At 37.4% G+C, this 10,385-nt stretch overlaps 1 protein-coding gene across 1 annotated transcript in view; it reads left to right on the forward strand.

Annotated features, from left to right (window-relative positions):
• The window catches only part of MARCH1 (membrane-associated ring finger (C3HC4) 1, E3 ubiquitin protein ligase), a 635,452-nt gene that overhangs the window by 94,138 nt on the left and 530,929 nt on the right, over positions 1-10,385 (forward strand). The window lies entirely within an intron of this gene.

Raw genomic sequence — 10,385 nt, forward strand, 5'->3', positions numbered from 1 at the left:
ATATTCTCTCATTCTTCATTATGTTCGGGAAGTTTTCCTCTAGTAATTATTGCACAACTTTTCCAGTGCCTTTACTTGCATCTTCCTGTTCTGGGATTCCAATGATGTACATGTTATTTCTCTTGATGGTGTCCCACATTATTCTTAGCTTTTCTTCTTTTTCCTTCCTTTTTGAGTCTGCTTTTTGCTCTAGAAGACCAGTGGTGAGAATTTTGTCTTTTATTTCACTGGTTCTGTGTTCCATCTCTTCAACTCTCTTCATATGTTCCTCCATCATGTTGACAGCATCTGAAACATTGGACCTCATATTTTGGATAGAAGTTTCTTGTTTTTCTAATGCCGCTAATGCCTCGTTTGTTTTCTCTACATTGTTCTGGACTGTTTGATTTTTTTTTTTAGTTCCTCCTGGTTTTTGCTTGTAGTGTCCTGTAATTCTTCAAGTTTGTCTTTCTTCCATTGAAAATATTCAATCATTGTTCTTTTAAATTCTGTGTCAGAATGTTCCATCAGACTTTCTGGCTTCAGGAAATCCATCGATACTGTTGTCACCCTTCAGGGGTGACATCTTGCTTTGTGCTTGTGTATTGTGTGGGACAGCTTGCTTTCTTCAAGACATTGATATTTTCTTGATCTGAAGATAATGCTCTGGAGATCAGTTGGGTCCTATCCCACTTGTATTTTTCTCTAAACGTCTGACTCCAGGGAAATGACAGTTCAGAGCCTGTGAGAGCAGCCTCTTGTAGGTGAGACAGGTCAAGGTGCTCCCGATTAAAGGCAGGTTGATTAACCAGACATGTAGACACAGGTGTGGAGCCAAATGGGGTGGGGCATGCGCATGGTTGGGGTGATCACAAGGGCAGGTCAACCACTTAGGGGACCTCACTCAGACCTCAGTTGTCTAAGTGTACTTACAATTGGAGTCCCTATTCAAATTCCAGCTGTCCTTCTCCCATCCAGTGGTTTTCATTCACTGGTCCCTGTCCAGCGGTACTCACGCAGTTGCCCATGCATAGTGATCCCTGCCCAAGAAGTGTCCTGGGCCCAAGGGGACTCAACAAGACAAAGTCAAATTCCCACCAACCCACTCGCCTCTGGCTGGTCTACAGTGTCCACAAAAGTTCAGCCAAATTATCACTGGCCCGCTCATTTCTTGCCAGTTGGCATGGCCCGAGAGAGCTCATTCAAATTCCCACCAGTGGGCTCACCCTTGGGTGCTCTCCCAGACAATCGGCAGTGCCCAAGAAAACCCAGTTAGGATCCTACCAGCCTTTCTCATGGCAGATCAGTCACATAGCAGCTCAACTGGCAGCTTAAAATGATGGCTGGATCCTCAGTGTACCTTTGTTTGCTTACTCAGAATCGTACTCTCCACAGCTCTTGGTAGGTTTCTGTGCTGCGTGAAGGAGTCTCTAGTGACCCGGGAGCACTGTCAAGGGTGCAGGGTTGTGGCGAGGCCACAAGGTTGTGACGAAAGTGTGGGGGAGCAGCGGGGGTGGGGGTGCAGGCCTTGGGCAGCTGGGAGTTGGGGGTTGCAGTCCGTTCCCAGATATTAAGCTGCCTAGTCACCAGTCCTCAGCAAATAAGATTCACCCTTGTGTGCCGTCGCCCTTGTGACCTTACTGCACTTTAATAGATAAAAAAGTGTGGTTTAATAGAAAATGTGAAAAAGTAAGTTTTATTTACTGTTTCAATATCAAAGAGCTTTGGTGGTCTTTTGGGTAAGGGGGCTGTGCTGCCAACTCAAAGGCAAGTGGTTCAAATCCACCAGTAACTCTGAGGGAGAAAAATGGGAAATCTTCTCCCATGTGGTTTAGTCTCTGAAAACCTGCTGGAGAGTCAGCTATGAGTCAGTTCTGACTTGACAGAAATGAGAGAAAGAGAGAGATCTTGTCCTATGTTATTTATATGCAGTACTTCACAGATTGTGTGGGGAAAAAAAGCCTCGTTTTACAGAAGAGACTTGAGGAAATTTTAAGACCTTGCTTTTTGTTAGGGCAAAGAATTATGAGGCAACAAAGCCAGGATTTATCTGAACCTGGAGATATGAATTCCCAAGCCTGTGTTTTTCCAAAACTTCTAAACTTCCTCCAACAGGTATTATTTTTTCCTCTTCATAGTCTAACTCTCTTCTAACACTACACAACCACTTTGTAAAGTACCAGTAAGCACTTTGCAATACATATTTCTTAAGTGTTGTGGTTCTTAAAATTTCATTCTAAATTCCATATACAGAAAATTGCATCTAAATCAAGATTGACTGATTATGTTTTACTCTTCAGCTAAAATAGTTGTTCCAATGCTTTAATTGCATATCATGTGCTTTAGAAAATGATGTTAATTATGTAATTAGGACTTAGTTATACATATAGTGGGTATCTAGTTGTGTCATTATACCTATATTTTACTACTAATGTACATATATAGAATGTAAAATACGCATTACAAGCATTAGATATTGAAGACTTGAAAATATTTTTCGACATAAGAGATACCAGGTTTGATAGATATTTTGGGTATGTTTATGAGAAGTACAGAGTAACAAGCATGGATTATATTTTTAATCAATTGAATTAAAATAGAACTGCGTGTTAATTTCTTAATAGAATTTAAATAATACATTTTTTAAATTATATACATTTCCTTTATATTTCATTTCAAGTTAACTTGCTGATTATAAAGACATCTATTTTGAATACATAAAATATTTAAGTTATTTTGATGAAATAATATGTTGTTAAGGCCAGACTGTAATATTTGAAGAAATGAGATTATTGATTGAGTCTGTTTTAACTGAAGGAGGAAGTGGAAGGAAATACTTTGAATGGGAGAAGTGACATCATAGTTTAAACTTCATATTCATTTCTTTCCCTCTTTCTACTCAGTAAGAAAAAGTCTCAGAAACAGTATTTTGGAGAACAATATGAGAAACATTGGCAAAGTTTTGTTTTGTTTTTACTAGCATGATATAGGTAAAAAAAAAAAAAAAGCAAGTGCTTCCTCTGTGAAAAGTGTTTACATATCTTTTGTCCATTTTGTTACAGTGTTATCAGTCTATTTCTCCAGGGGGTCCTATAAGATTCTGTAAACTTTTGATATGAGACTCTAGTCTGAAATGGTATTTTCAAATTTTTCCCCCCCCAGTTAAAAGGTTTTCCTTTCACTCTGTTGGAAATTTTTTTTAATAATACCAGAACATTTTTTTATAATACCAGAACATTTTTTTTATAATACCAGAACATTTTTTTTTATAATACCTGGAAAATGTTTTTGATGTTGTTGTTGTTGTTAAGTGCCGTCAAACCGTAGGCATCTCATAGAGACCCTTTGAACAAAAGTCCTGGACACCTGTATAACTTTCTTCCTTTCACCAAGTTCGTAAGGTTTCCAGAGGCAAGCTATTATGGAAGTGGATGCCACTCCTGCTTCCAAGCTTGTTTTAATTGGGGAGCTCCACCAAACACTGTTCACCATGGGTAACCATTCTCATATTGACTCATCAGTGTCACAGTGTTCTGCTTCACAGCAATCAGGAGTTATCTCTGTACAGCAAGTGGACATACCAGGGTTATATGACCTAGAGGAATGTGTCACGAAAAGCAATTAAAGGCAGGCCTGAGTGCTGCAGATTAGAGTCACTCACCATTGGCTTGGGAGCATGACTTTCTGTCCTCTAGGCCGACTGCTTTCTCTCTATGCTGCTGTTGTTAAGTGTCATTGAGCACAGGAATTGAATCTTTAGTAGGTCCCATTCACCAATGTATTGTCTCCAGATTGTGCATTTCTGGCTGTATTTGGCAGTTTCTTTATACTATAGACTAGGCCATCTAGGTTGGAGCCCAGTTTGTCTCTGATGAACTTCATGGGTTTGGGCCTTACTTCCAGATTTCTGATACTCCTTGAGTTGATTTTTGTGTATGGTTTGAGACGTGGACTCTGTTTCAACTTTCTGCGAGTAGCATTCCTGTTTTGCCAGCACCAGCACAATTTGTTGAAGAGGTTGCTATTCATTTTATTTCCTTGTCAAATATCAGTTGACCGTATAGAGCTGTATGTATTTCTGGGTTCTCAATTCTATTCCATTGGTCTATGTGCCTATCATTGTACCAGTACCATGTTGTTTTGGTTACTATTGCTGTGTAGTAGGTTTTGATGTCAGGGAGTGCCATGCCTCCCACTTCATTTTTGTTTTTCAGAAGTGCTTTTCTTATTCAGAGTCTCTTTCCTCTCCAAATAAACTTGACAATTTCCTTTCCAAAGATATTTGGTTGGCTAACAGACACCTGAAGAAATGCTCCAAATCACTGGCAAGAAGAGAGATGAAAATCAAAACCAAAATGAGATTCCATCTCACCCCAGTAGCAGTGGGAAAGTTTAACAGGACAGCAAGTAATAAATATTAGATAGGATGTGGTGACGTAGGAACTCTTATACACTGTTGGTGAGATTGGAAAATGATATAACCACTCTAGAAGGCAGTTTGACATTACTTCAAAAAGCTGACATAGAAATTACTTATGACCCAGCTATTTCTCTGCTTGGAAGATACCTGAGAAAATTAGAGCTGAAGCACAAATGGAGATTTGTACACCAATGTTCATAGCAGTGTTATTCACCATCTCAAGAACATGGAAACAGCCCAGTTTTCCAAGTACAATCAAATGGATTGAGAAATTATGGTAAAACAGAATATTACACAGCATATAGGAGCAATGATTTTGAAAATTACTGCTTAACGTGGGAGGAACTAGAGAGTAATATGCTAAGTTTACTAACTCAGTCCTATAAGGACAAATACTGTATAAGACCCTTATTGTAGAGATAGATAACTAGTAAAACATGTAGGAGGATCTAAGGGGGGAGAGTAGAAGAAAAGGGGTTAAGACGGGTGTAGGGTGCTTATCATAATGTATCATAATTTGATGGGTGATGAGAGGGGTGAGTTAAGAAAATAGAAAAGATCGGTGTAAAAAATGTATATGAACTTTGTAAGTAAACTAATATAAAATAAAAAAATTCATTAATAAAAAGCTAGTGCTTTCTATTATGACAATATTGGGGGAGAAGGCAGAATGTTATTGATAGAATGTATGAAGACAGAATGCATGAAATACAGATATATAGGGCTGATAAAACAGAGAACAAAGGAAGTAAGGGAGAGAAGAATAATTATCAGTGTATGGGAAATCAGTATTTGTCTATAAGCAGTCAGAAATAAAGATGAGGTGGAAAAAGAAATTTAAAATACAGGGCAAAAATAGTACAGTAATTCAAAGGAAGTAGTGAGAGATGCTTAAGTGAATACATTAACTTTTTAAAAATGAAAAATGCTTTCTTCTCAAAGACAAAATATACAGCATTAATTTTCATTATAAAATGTTATAGTAATCATATCTGTCAATCATAGGTGGCATTTTGAACAGGTATGATGTCATGTCTTAATACTAAAGTATTTTTGATTGATAAACTATACTGAATAGTTTATATGAATATGTATAATATCTAAATCTTAAAATGTTTTTAGTCTTACAACATATTTATGTCTAAAAGAAACTATAGATGTCTGACCTAGGGAAGTATCAAAAGAAAGTGGTGAGAATTCAGAAAGTAACTTTACCAAAAAGAATTGATAGACACTGAAAAATTTCAGAAAGTACCATGTGAATAAGAGGCAGTGGTAATGGAGGAAGAAGTGGAAGCTGCATTAAAGGCAATGAAAGAAAGTAAGACCTAAGGAATTGATGGGATACCAATTGATATGTTTCAAATAACAGATGCAGTCCTGGATAAATTCGTCGTTGGAAAAAGGTCCTTATTTGTACCTATTCCCAAGAAAGGTGATACAACTCAATATGTAAACTGTTGAACAATATCATTAATATCACATGCAAGCAAAATACTGCTGAAGATCATTCAAAAATGCATAGAACAGTACATAGATGGGTAACTGCCAGAAGCTCAAGCAGATGTGAAAAAACTTGTTGCAAAAAAAATTACAGCTTTCAGTATGTATTGCTTATAAACATCAAGACAACAAAAATTTCTGTCACTGGACCAACAAGCAACATCATGAGAGATTGAGACAGATTGAATTTGTCAATTATTTCGTCTTCCTTGATCCACAATTGATATCCTTTTTACCAGTAGTCAGAAAATTAGGAGACTTATTTCACTGGGGAATTCTGCGATGAGAGACTTCTCCAAATTATTGAAGAACCATGACATCAGTTTGAGGACTAAGGTGCATCTGATTCATAGCATGGTCAATTCTTCTATCATCAGTTAATGCCTTTGAACTGTGGTGTTGGGGAAGAGTACTGAATTATCTCATAAGCTGCCGAAAGAACAAACAAATATGTCTTGAGAAAATGCAGACAGAGAACTCCTTGGAGGCAAAGATGATAAAGCTTCATCTCACATACTTCAGGTGTGTTGCTGCAAGAGTTGATTCTTTGGAGCAGGATATCCTGCTTGGGAAGTTGGAAGGTTAGTGAAAGAGAGGAAGACTCTCAACCAGATGAATTGATACAGTAACTGTTGTAATGGGCTTTAGTGCATGAGGATGATGGCACAGAGTAGGACAGTGTTCAGATGTGTCGTTCATAAGGTCACTCTGGGTTTTACTTGACTTAACAGCATCTATTAATAGGAACATAGAGAATATTTGTGGTTATACTATTCTAGATTTTAGAATAATATATGTATGCCTTTTATGTGGAACTTTAATTAATAGAAATACATGTATGATTCAACAAATGTAGAGTTGTCATTGTTATGTGCTGTCCAGTAGAGACTGACACATAGCTGAACTTCCAGTGGGTTTTCAGAGGCAGTAAATTGTATGGGAAGAAATTGAACTAGGCTTATCCTGCTTGAATTTAATGTTGTTGTTGTTGTTGTTGTTGTTATGTGCCATTGATCACCTGTGACCCATAGTGACCCTATGTACAACAGCTCTGAAGCCTGTCCTATCCTGATCCGGTCTCCAACACACCTACCCCATTACTCCAGTTACTGAATCAATCCATATGTATGTGATAGTGGAATAGAAAATGTGCAGTAATTCACATATTTGTCATCAATCTTTAAATTAATTGGTACATTTTCAATTCGAAGAATAAAACATACTCTTTTATCCCTCAATTTGTATAGTTAATAAATGTGCTCCAGTCATCTTATATTCTTTGCTAAGGTTTTAGAACTCTTAAAGTGCCTTAATTTTTATATTTGTGTTTGAAATCATTATTGAAATAGCTTTCCCATGCTAAATAAAGAAGAGTCTATAAAGGAATAATTGCTCTAACCCTTTTTCAAGCATATACTAAAGGAAATGGAAAACATGATTACTGGTCCATTTGTGGTAGATGCTTAATGGAATAATTTTCTTGACACCAAACCCCTAATACCCATTATCATTATATGACTTTTATATGACATAATATGACAATTATAAACATATACATCAACATACATATACTTGCCATATGCTCTATCATTTGTGTGTGGGTGCGTGCGTGTGAGAAAGAGAGAGTTATGTTCCATCAAGTAGTCCCCCTGTGACTTACAGACATACACACATATGTATTCATTTTTTCCCTGTATATCATTTTTAGATATATGTTTGTGTATGTGTGTGTGTGTGTGTGTGTTAAGAGAGAAATGAAATGTGTGAGTGAAAGAGAGAGGTTAAATGGTATCAGTGCGTCGGTGGTGTTTTGTTGGTTTTTTTTAATGACTACTAAGCATTACTTCATTATTGAGAAACGAGTTCCTCTTTAGATTATGTGCAAAATACTTAAGATGAAAATTTTACACCCTTCCTTTGAGGATAATTCTGATTGTAGTCCTCCAAAACATATTTATTTATTTTTTGGATCACTCACTCTGACTCACTGCTAGTGCCTTGTATCCAACTCATAGCAACCCTTCATTGGCTTTCTAATAGTGTAAATTGTCACTGAAGGATATTGAACAGCCTTCTTCCACAGACATGAGGGATCCAGGAAAGTTATGTAAGTAATATGGACTATATACACCACTAAAACTCCCTTTCCTTTGCCAACATTATCATTCAAAGGCATTGATTCATCTTCAGCATTTTTTCTTCAGCTTCCACAGGCTTATCAAAGCCAAAGTAAAATTTAGTGTCATGTACTCGGAACCAACTCGCACAGGACCCGTCAGCTAGTACTCAAAGCTATAAATCTAACAGAAGGAGATCACTCGTCCTTTTCCTTTGGAGACAGAGGTGAATTTGAACTACCAGAAAGGCATGTTTTTTGACTTAGCAGTGAAACTTAATATTATTAAGCTACCATGACATGATATTAAAAATACCGTAGCTTGGGTGAGGCACATCTTAGGCCTCAAGGTGACATATATCTTTTCAATACTTGGTTTTTTTAATTTATTAAAATAAAATTATATTGGTTTGCATACAAAAGTCATATGTATATTGTATTTCACACATTTCTTCATTCACATTGTGTTTCATACAGTCCTTCCCATATATTATTTTTCTGTTTTTAATTTAATACTGGTTTATTTTATTATAAAAATTCTTATACTTTGTTTTTCACACTGGATCTGTACTATTTCCTTCACACATCCCCTCCACCCATCAAAGTGTACAAGCCTGTGATTAACCACCCTCCAGCCCCCGCCCATCCTCACCCCTCTGCTCCCCCTCCACAACCCTTGAATCCTTGTCCTCATTCCACAATAATGGTTTTAAACAGTATTTGTCCTTATGGGACTGAGTTAGTTCATTCAGCAAAATGATCTCCAGTCCCTCTCAAGTTAGGAAGTAATTTACAAAATCATTGCTCCTGCGTGCTGTGTAGTATTTAATTGTATGGACGCACCATAGCTTCTCAATCCATTCTATTGTGTTTGGATATTTGGGATATTTCCATGTTCTTGCAAAGGTGAATAATGCTGCCGTGAACATTCACATAAAAGTGTCCATTTGGGCCTCAATTCTCATTCTGTCTGGGTATATTCCAAACAGTGGAAAGCTGAGTCATATGGAATTTCTATGTTCAGCCTTCTGAGGAAACACCAAACTGCCTTCCAGAAGGGCTGCACAATTTTACAATGCCACCAAAAAGATTTCCTATGTCACCATATACTCTCTAACATTTATTACTTGCTGTCCTGTTAAACTTTGCCACTGCTACTGGAGTGAAATGGTATCGCACTGTGGTTTTGAATTGCATCTCTCTTCTTGTCAATGATTTGGAGAATTTCTTCATGTGTGTGTTGGCCATCCAGATATCTTCTTCTGTAAAAATTATTTCCGTGTCTTTTGCCCATTTTGTAATTGTGTTATCAGGCTTTTTGTTCGTTCGTTTGTTTTTGTGGAGACCCTGTAGGATTCTCTAAACTGTTGATATGAGACCCTTATCTGAAACACGTTTTCATATTGTTATTATGTACCCACAAATTGACTGCGACTCATAGCAACCCTATGAACAAAAAATCTAAACTATGTTTTATTGTGTGCCACCCTGATCAACTCTGATATTCCTGACCCCATTGTTGCTGTGTTAATAGATCTTACTCAGATACTTTCTTTTCTATGCTTACTCTCCACCTTTCCAAGCACACTATCTCTACCACAGACCTGCTAAGTACTGTTGTGGTGTGAAAGGACTTTTGTTCCAAATAGCTTCCTTAGACACTGACTTTGACTTTGCCAAGTGAACTGGTTTGAATATACAAATAGATTGTGTTATCCAATCCTCAAGGTGCTTGGTTAGTCTTGTCACAAAACTGAGCAGATTCATTGGCAGAATATAAGAATCTCATAATCAGCAAAGAAGAAGCAAGAAAATTCAGCACATTTTCAGGATCAGAGATTCTTGCATCACCTAGACCTAGAGAAGTACAGCAACAAATGCTGCAGAGAAACAGAGACTCGCTGTAAGACAGAGGTGACCTTGGGACTGCTGTGCCACAGAACCACAGCTTAGAGCCTTTTTGTCCAAATTTTTTTAGGACGGAGTGGGGAAGAACCGTAAGTGGCATAATTGTTAGCTTTGACCAATTGTTAGACTGGCTTGGACCATGAGGCTGAAGGATAAGATGCCTATTAGCACATTTTGGAAGCTGTCCTGAGGGATAATATCTGCTGCCAACCTGAATTATAGCCTTTTGCCTGCTCTAATATGACCAGAGGAGTTGTGGGAGGATGTCAAATGTATCATCCAGGAAGAATGCAAACAGTCATTACAAAGAGAGAAGAGGAAGAAAAGACCAAAATGGATGTAAGAAGAAACTCTGAAGATTGCACTGGAGCACAGAGAATCCAAAGCACAAGGAAGAATTCAAGATACTAAAGAGCTGAACAGAAGATTCCAAAAGGCAGCACAGAATGACAAAGCAAA

This window comes from Elephantulus edwardii, unplaced genomic scaffold (genome assembly GCF_000299155.1).
Source record: "Elephantulus edwardii isolate Elephantulus edwardi_28Jun2011 unplaced genomic scaffold, EleEdw1.0 scaffold00119, whole genome shotgun sequence".
Classification (NCBI taxonomy): domain Eukaryota; kingdom Metazoa; phylum Chordata; class Mammalia; order Macroscelidea; family Macroscelididae; genus Elephantulus; species Elephantulus edwardii.